At 39.1% G+C, this 8746-nt stretch overlaps 1 protein-coding gene across 1 annotated transcript in view; it reads right to left on the bottom strand.

Moving 5' to 3' along the window:
• Positions 1 to 8746, bottom strand: part of LOC132824721 (synapsin-3-like) — a 298538-nt gene that overhangs the window by 289430 nt on the left and 362 nt on the right. The window lies entirely within an intron of this gene.

An 8746-nucleotide genomic window follows, 5' to 3' on the forward strand; every position in this document is an offset into this window, starting at 1 on the left:
CACTCAACATCCTGCAATTTGTGAAAGTTGGTCTGAAGCTTAGACTCAGAGTCATACAGCATAGAAACATCAACTCATCTGTGCCGATCAGACATCCCAATCTCACCTAGTGCTTCTGCCAGCATTTGACCCATATCCCTCTAAACCCTTCCTGTTCATTTACCTATTCAGATGTCTTCTAAATGTTGTAATTGTATCAGACTCCGCCACTTCTTCTGGCAACTCATTTCATACACGCACCACCCTTTGCATGAAAAGGTTCCCATCATGTCATTTTTAAATTTTTACCCTCTCACCTTGAACCTATGCCCTCTAGTTTTGGACACTCCAACCTTAGGGAAAAGACCTTGACTCTACACCTTATCCATGCTCCTCTTGATTTTACAAACCTCCAACAAGTCACTCAATACTAGCCACTAACCTCAGCAAACACAACCAACAAAACAGAAGACTTATAGACTTCCCAAGATTAATGGCTGAATCTCAGAAGAAGCTTCAACCAATGGAAATATATTTTACTGGAGTTTGAGAACTATTTCACACTATCATGGGAGAAGTTCAGAATTCATGGACTACAGGAAGTTTTTCCATCCCTGTTACTATTAAACTTTTTCAAATGATAACCATCAGCATGTATGGGAATAACCAAACAGTGAAACGGAACATACAATCAACCTATGATCATTGGTGAAATTTTAAGTTATCAATTGTAACAGCACAGTATGTGCAACACTCAGGGGTGGCATAACACAATCATTACCTTTGACGGCATGAGTGCAGAAATAATCTAATCCAAGCAAGAACACATAGCCTGACAGAAGACATTCAACACAGCCACTGGCTTGAGAAAGTTTAGTCACATGGCCAGTACGTGGTAAAAAAGATGAAACTACTTCTTTCATCAGCTGTCTTCCATGATGAACGTTTATGGAATCAAAGGTCATCCAGTGAAGGTGATGGACTACCACCAACATCATCAGTAATCAACCAAGTGCTCCGTGAAAGATATCCATGAGATAAAGGATCCTTCAGAGCAGAAATAATCTAAAGATCAATATCAAGATCAACCACCCTCAAACTAATAGTTTACCAGTGTGGATGCTTCATATCTAATGAATTATATTCTGGAAGAATTGTCCAAACACCAGTTTGTTTAAATTTGTGAATCAAAGAAGTCCTATAGCGCAGACACAGGCCAGTCAGCCCACTGAATCCACACCAATCCTCCAACGAGCATCCCACCCAGATCCACACCTCCACCCTATCCCCATATTTCCCATGGGTAGCCCATCTGACCTGCAAATCCCTGAACACTATGGGGTAATTGAGCATGGCCAACCTATCCTAACCTGCACATCTTTGGACTGTTGGAGGAAACTCTAGCACTGGCAGAAACCCATGCAGACACGGGGAGTATGTGTAACCTCAACACAGATAGTTGCCCAAGGTCGGGATCAATCCGGGTCCCTGTGTCACCCATGTGAAGTCAGAGAAGAAAAGAAGTCATGATAACTGGAATGCAGTGGCTTATACAATTGTTTCATAAGTTAATTAAGAGAGAAATAGTTTGGAAGGAAATGTTATATAAAGGTAATGGATACAAAAGGATCAACCTATAAGCTAACTTGAAGTCCACCCATTCAGGTATTTAACACACACTGATGGGAATATTTGTCAATTCAGGCAGATAATAGTTGGTCACAGTCTCCTCATGAAGTCATGTGTCTTCTTTACCTTTCACTGATAATAGTCAAATGCCTTAGCATTAGTGTGGTCTGCACATAGTTACTAGGATATAATATGATGAGGAGGTGCCGGTGTTGGACTGGGGTGGAACAAAGTTAAAAATCACACAGCACCAGCTTATAGTACAATAGGCTTATTTGGAAGTAACAAGCTTTTGCAGCACTGCTCCTTCGTCAAGTAGCTAATGGAGCAGGATCAAAAGACACAGAATTTATATCACAAGATCATAGTGTCATGCAACTGATACGATTTATTGATCAGAACTAGATTGCTGTTAAATCTTTCATCTTTTAGAATGGATTGCAGGTTTCAATTCATTAATATGTAAATCCCAGAACTTCTCTCAAGTCACATTCCTGAGATAACTTGAGGTTTTATTTAAAAAAAAAGCTACATCTCAGCTCAGACAATGTATTAAAGGTGTGAGGATAGAGTCTATCTGTATTCCAATTTTGAATCAGACTGGTTCTATTTCCAAAGTAGGAATTTATAAAATGTCACATGGCTGACTATCTACAGATTGTGTGCTTTTAAAATAGAATGTATCTGTAAATAATTCTGCAAAAGCAAATTCACCCCATAGACTTATATGTGTGTGTGCGTGCATGTGAGGGAAAGAAAGAGAGAGAGAGAGAGACTGTGTGTGTGAAGGAGAGAGGGCGAGTGTGAGTCTGTGTGTACATGTGAGCATGGAAGCCTTGTCTTGTACTGAAAGGTAGGTGATTCTTTTGCTGATACTTACAGTCCATTCTCCACCATAGAGTACTGAACAGCCCAATTGACTCATAAACGAAGATAGATTTGTGCTAGCACTATACAATAAGCTGCCAGTAATTAGTTTCACATTACATTATGACATGGTGTAAGGTATTTACTAACTTACACTGGGTAGTTTCACAGGGTTTCCTACCTTTCCTGTTCTTTGCTAATTATCTGGTGATATTCCATTGACTTGATTTCCCTCACCACTTAGCAACATGACAGTGCTGTTGTTGAGTGTCCTACTTTCCAACTCTCATCCCTAAGGGTTTGCTCCAGAGCTTCAATGCTATCCTGGCCTAACCCAAAACAGACAATGTTTGATCCCTGCACCCTTTTGGTTTTACTTTTATGCTCAATTCTGACAACGGTTTCTCTCACATTTGAATTCACTCAAATGCCGTTTTTAATAGATTTCTTAATTAAGATACAGCCCTTTTATGATTTTGTTCAGTGATCACTGAATTCTCACAGTGTGAAAGCATTTGGCCCTTTGAGTCCACACCACCCCTCTGCAGAGCATCCACCCGAGACCCACCTGCCTATTGTATCCCTTTAACACTGCATTTCCCATGGCCAATCAACCTAGCCTGTACATCTTTGAACAGTGGGAGGAAACCGGAGCACCCGGAGGAAACCCATGCAGACACGGGGAGAATGTGCAAACTCCACATACAGTCACCCGAGGGTGGAATGGAACTCGGGTCCCTGGCACTTTGAGGCAACAGTACTAATCACTAAGCCACTGTGAGCGGTTTTACATTGGTGCAGAAATTAACTTTGGAGCACAATGTAAAAAGGTTCCTAATTTTAAATTTTAATACCTGATATATTTTGAACCAAGAGCCTTGGGACATGATGATGTGCAACATTAAAACCCTCCTGTAACTGTCAGCAAGTCTCCTCGTATCAAATTCACTTACAACAGCTGTTAACTTAATCCTATTCAGTAAAACTAGCATTTCATATGAAATTTTAATGTACTGTCACAATATATTGTGCACATTGGATGGGTCACTAGATTTACTTTCTTCAACAAAACAATAGTTGAATTAGAGAATGTGTCATCCTTCTAACCCAATGCATAAGCTCAGTAATAAGCAGGGTCGACATATTGCTACGCTGCATTCATTGGGGCCTGCAAACTAACCATTTTCCAATCAAATTAAAAAGATCCCATTCAAAACAAATGGTGCAGCCAAAATTACTGTGCAAATATGGGATTTAGGAAATGATACTCATTTCTTAAATATTTCCATCCTCATTCAGTTACTGCATCAATCCCTTAGTGAAATCATAGTTATACAGCCCACGCCTCTGTTTTTACAATATCATTCTTTGTCCCCCAAAATAGGGTTTATATGCATGGCACCTCCTCCTGGTAGAAATGTGGGAACATTGCAACAATAGACATGAGGCTGATTTTTAGGTCATAAGAGGAATGGAGGGAGAAACAGGAGGGCTTTCCTGCGCTAAAAGTTGGAAAATGAACGGTGACCTGAGATAGTATAGGGTGTAATCAGTGCATAATGGTTGAATCTAGAAAGTTACCATTAGATTTCAAGCTTCCTCTCAATATCTTCAAATCATCTTTACAGTAAAATGCAGTTTCTATAAGGAAACCTATGTCTCCCAGAAGCATAAACATACAATTGTTTGACTTGTTTCCCAGGTCAAACATCTATTCGTTTGCACAGTTTTCAGCAGAGACACGAAGAGTTTTCCACAACATAGTGCCTGCCCCAAAACAGAGAGAACACTTGGCTGCTTGGCCATAGTGTTGAAGCTATGATGTGTACTCCAATTACTCCACATAACAGGAACAAATAAGGCAGCAGCCACTTATTTTCCAACAGCTAATACCCAATAAAGTCTATCCAGGTGGAAACTTTGCCATCTACATCATCATTTTCTTGACACAATAGCAGATGTCATCAGGATCCTTCAGTCATCTTCCTGCCATCAAATCTGAAGCTGTAAACTGAAGAATTAACTGATGTCCATTTGGTACAAATGTTCTTCGGAATCTCAGCAACTAAGGTCACAAGTACGGATTTATTAGTTTTTGTTGTTGTTTGTTTACTGGTTTGATATTCTTACTTTTTCTACTGTTCCTGAGAATAGCAAGTGCTGTAACCTGCAAGGCTATGCACCAGGTGCTGGAAAGCAGGATTAGAATCGGTAGTTAGTTTGTTTTTCACCTGTCGCCAACATGATGGGCTGAGTGGCTTGCTCTGGTCCTAAGGTAATCAATACTTTAAACAGGTGCATTTTAAAGACAATATGCTTTGTATTCAGAAGCATTAGCCCTTTAACAGTGTTTAGTGTGATAGTGAAGAAGGTCATCACTTAATTACAGTTCATTTGACCTGCTCATGATTACTGTGGTGTAATTAAAACGCACGTTCTATTTTCCCCTGAGAATAATGTATCAGAAAATAATTTAGTGTGTAAAGACAATACAGCAAAATGTAAACATGGGTACCAGCTGTTGGGAAAAATAGTCTTGTGTATTACCAGTCCAATGGTTTACAAGACCAAATGCATCTTTTAAAATATTTTCAATTTGCTAGCCTTTTTCCTCTTCTAAAAGGGTACTTTCATGTAAAATAATTCAACATGTTTTGGTAATTTAGTTTCCACATTATGGGGTATTGAAATTCATCTTCAAGTTATTAATATGAATTTTGAAATGAATCTTGTTTTTTTTGGCTAACATTTATTTTTATGAAGATGGGGTCCTCCTAGGTCTCCATCTGCCCCTCCCAGGCCTCCAGCAGAGCTGCTGGATGTTATATGAGAGCAGATCTGCTTGGAAAATATTCTAATTCATCCATAACCCTTGTGTATATCATGCTGCTAAAAACAGTTATGTTGTATTAGCATCAAGCATTCACAAATCAGATCCAACTTATCAGATGCAGTGTAAACAAAGAATGCCCATTCTGTACCCAGAGTGCATGGTAGGAGTATTTCAATGTTGGCTTCTGTCAGTGGTCAATTTGGGTTTTCCACCGATGAGGAGAACCCAATTGATCTGGTGATTCTGACGGAGAGAATATCCTCAGAGAATTGTACATTGATTGAACTCGGAAGGAAGCTGTTCAGTTCATCATGCTTGAGGCTGACAGACTATAACTGATATTACATTCACTCTGCCAAGTTGGCTCAGTGCCAGTCAGTGCTGAAGTTTGTCTTCATTTAGATGCACCAGTATCGTCCTCCTTGTGCTCCTAGTTAGTGTTGTTTTAACAGTGTGAGTTTGTAAGCATACACTGTAATAAGAAGGAAACACAAAACAAAAGCAACTATTGGTGCCTGCATTTACATATACACTAAATATTTTGCTTATAAAATGAACCTATTAAAAATACAAGAGGATAGGACCAGAACAGGTTATTCAGTCCATCATTCACAGATTTTTCAGCTTATGCAACTTCAGGTACAGGTATCTTTCACACAAGTTCAGGGTTTCTGCCTCCACCATCAAAATCAGGCAGTACATTCTCCTCATGTCCCACCCAATCACCTTACAGCTGTGCCCCCTGGTAACGGACCTCTCCACTGGAGGAAACAAGTTTTCCCTGCCCACTCTAACCATGCCCATTTTTATTTTGTACACTCTAACTAAATCAAATCTCAGCCGCCTCTGGTCGAGGGAAACAATCCTTGCCTATGCAATCTGTTCTCACAGCTGTAACTTTCAAGTCCTGGCAACACTGGTGTAAAACTCCTCTGTATTCAAAGCAATTACTTCCTTCCTGTAATGGAGTGACAAGACCTGTATACAAAATTCCAGTTGTGGCCTAACCATCATTTTATGCAGTTCCAGCATCCCATCCCCGTTTTACATTGTATACCTCATCCAAAAAAAGGGAAGTATCCCACACATTTTATTTGCTAGTTTATCTACCTGTGCTGACACCTTCAGGAACCTGTGAGTATGCACTGCAAGGTCTCACACTTCCTTTACCATTCTCAATATCATCCCATTTACTGTACTTTCATCTGCTTTGTTTCGCCCACCAAATTCATTATTAAACACCTCACCTGACTGAATTCAATTCGTCACTTGTCCATTCACTCAACCAAAATGTTAACATAATTCTGGAGTCAACAGATACCTTCTTCACCATCAACAGACCAACTTTTGTATCACCTGTGAAGTTCCCAAACATGCCTCCCACATTTATGACTTAAAAATTAATTTACAACTAATAGCAAACTTTGAGCCCTGGGGAACACTACAGAAAACAGTTTTCCATTATCCTTAGTGTTTGTTGCCAACTCACGACATTCTCCTGCATACCTGGGCTTTCATTGTTTCTGACCAGTCTGCCATTTAGGGCCTTGTCAAATGACTTATTAAAATCCATGCAGACAACATCCACTGTATCATCCTCAATTGTACCTATTGATTCGTCAAGGAATTCAACTCAGTTAGTAAGACATGACTATCCATTAACAAAACTATGGTTAGGCCACAGCTTGAACTTTGCGATCAACTCTTGTCACCGTATGAAGGAAGGAAATAATTGCTTTGACTACAGAAGGGATTTACACCAGTGTTGCCAGGAATTGAATATTACAGCCATGAGGACATGCCCACAGGTCCCTGAAGGTATCAGCACTGGTAAATTTATTAATCCATACCATACAAATTGGCAGTTCATCCTTGTCTGTCAGAATTGATCTAATAATTTGCCTGCCACTGAAGTTAGACTGACTGGTCTGTAATTATTTGGTGTATCCCTCACACCCTTTTTAACCAGGCCTCCAAATCCCTGTACCTGACCTATAATGGGTGGGGATTGAAAAATTATCCTCAGAGCAGACGTAAATTCCTCACAGACATCTTCAACAGCCTGGGACACAATGCATCCAGCCCTGGTGATTTACCCAACTTCAAAGATATTAGTCCCTCTAGTATTTCTTCTTGCATTATGCTTATTGTAGCTTATGCTTGTCCTCCTCATCCACTGGAATGTTTGTCATTCTTTGTAAAAACAGAGACAAAATATTCATGAAGAGCCCTGTCCACATCTTCTGCACAAGTTACCTTATATATTCTGATAAGCAGTACCCTTCCTTATTTATCCTTTTAATACACTGATCTTTGAGTTTTCTTGGATTTTATCTGCCAATATTTTAAATCCTCTCTTTCCCTTTTTATTACGCCTCACTGTGGTAGTACGCTGGAAATTAAGGCCTGCTATTCCTGGAATCATTACAAAAATTAAAGATTTTATAAAAGTAGACAGAATTCACCACCTTACCAGTCTTTTACACCCAGATGACGGCAAGCACAGATATACTTCTGTACTTTAAAATGCAGTACTATTTATTACAGGTAAATAGAATCCAGCTTTAAAACCAACAATTATGAACTGTCAGCATTGAACTCTTAATTAAAGCTCTAGTACCCTTTTAAAATTCTCCCTACACAGTACACAGACAAAAAATGTGTCATAAGCAGAGGGAAAGGCTGGAAAGGTAGTTCAATTGTCCCTGTCTACAGGGTTTGCTCAGGTAGTCCTTTTGCCTTGTCAGAAGCTGCTGTGCCTCATTAATATTAAATATAATTTGTTTTGACAAGTGGTAGGAATGTTAAACTTACTCCTACAGCAGGTATTCGAGGCGAATAATGTAAAATGTTTTTAAAAAAATTTAGATAAGCGCATGGGCAAGAAAGAATAAAGGTTTGCTGCTAGAGTGAAATGTTGTAGGGTAGGAAGATATAGCAGCATAGAATAGTAGGGCTTCATGGTCTATTTCTGTTTTAAACTAAACAGTTCTATGTCCCGCAATGTAATATTGGGATTCAATATTTTCTCACTTCAACATATTATTTAATCTATTAATTTTAAGCTGCATACAGTCAGCATGGAGAGGAACATGACTGACATTCCACAAGATCCAGTGATCAATAATGAAATGAGGGAGTAACTACTACACAATCCCAGATGTACCACTAACAATAGCTCAGGTTTTGGATTACAGGAAATGCATTAGTTTGTTCATAGAAACCACCCATTTGCTTTTAGACGGAAATAGTGCAAAAAACAAATGTTCAGAAATCAAAGTTAATTATCTCCAAGTAGCTTTCTGCTCACAGCCCATTTTTAAATGGGACAAATATTAAATATACCTTCGACATGAAAAAAACTGGTGTCTAGTTTAAACATATAGCATGGTGTGCAACACATAGTTAAAGAAATATAAGTGTGTACATTAAAAGCAG

The sequence above is a fragment of the Hemiscyllium ocellatum genome, chromosome 19 (genome assembly GCF_020745735.1).
Source record: "Hemiscyllium ocellatum isolate sHemOce1 chromosome 19, sHemOce1.pat.X.cur, whole genome shotgun sequence".
NCBI lineage: Eukaryota > Metazoa > Chordata > Chondrichthyes > Orectolobiformes > Hemiscylliidae > Hemiscyllium > Hemiscyllium ocellatum.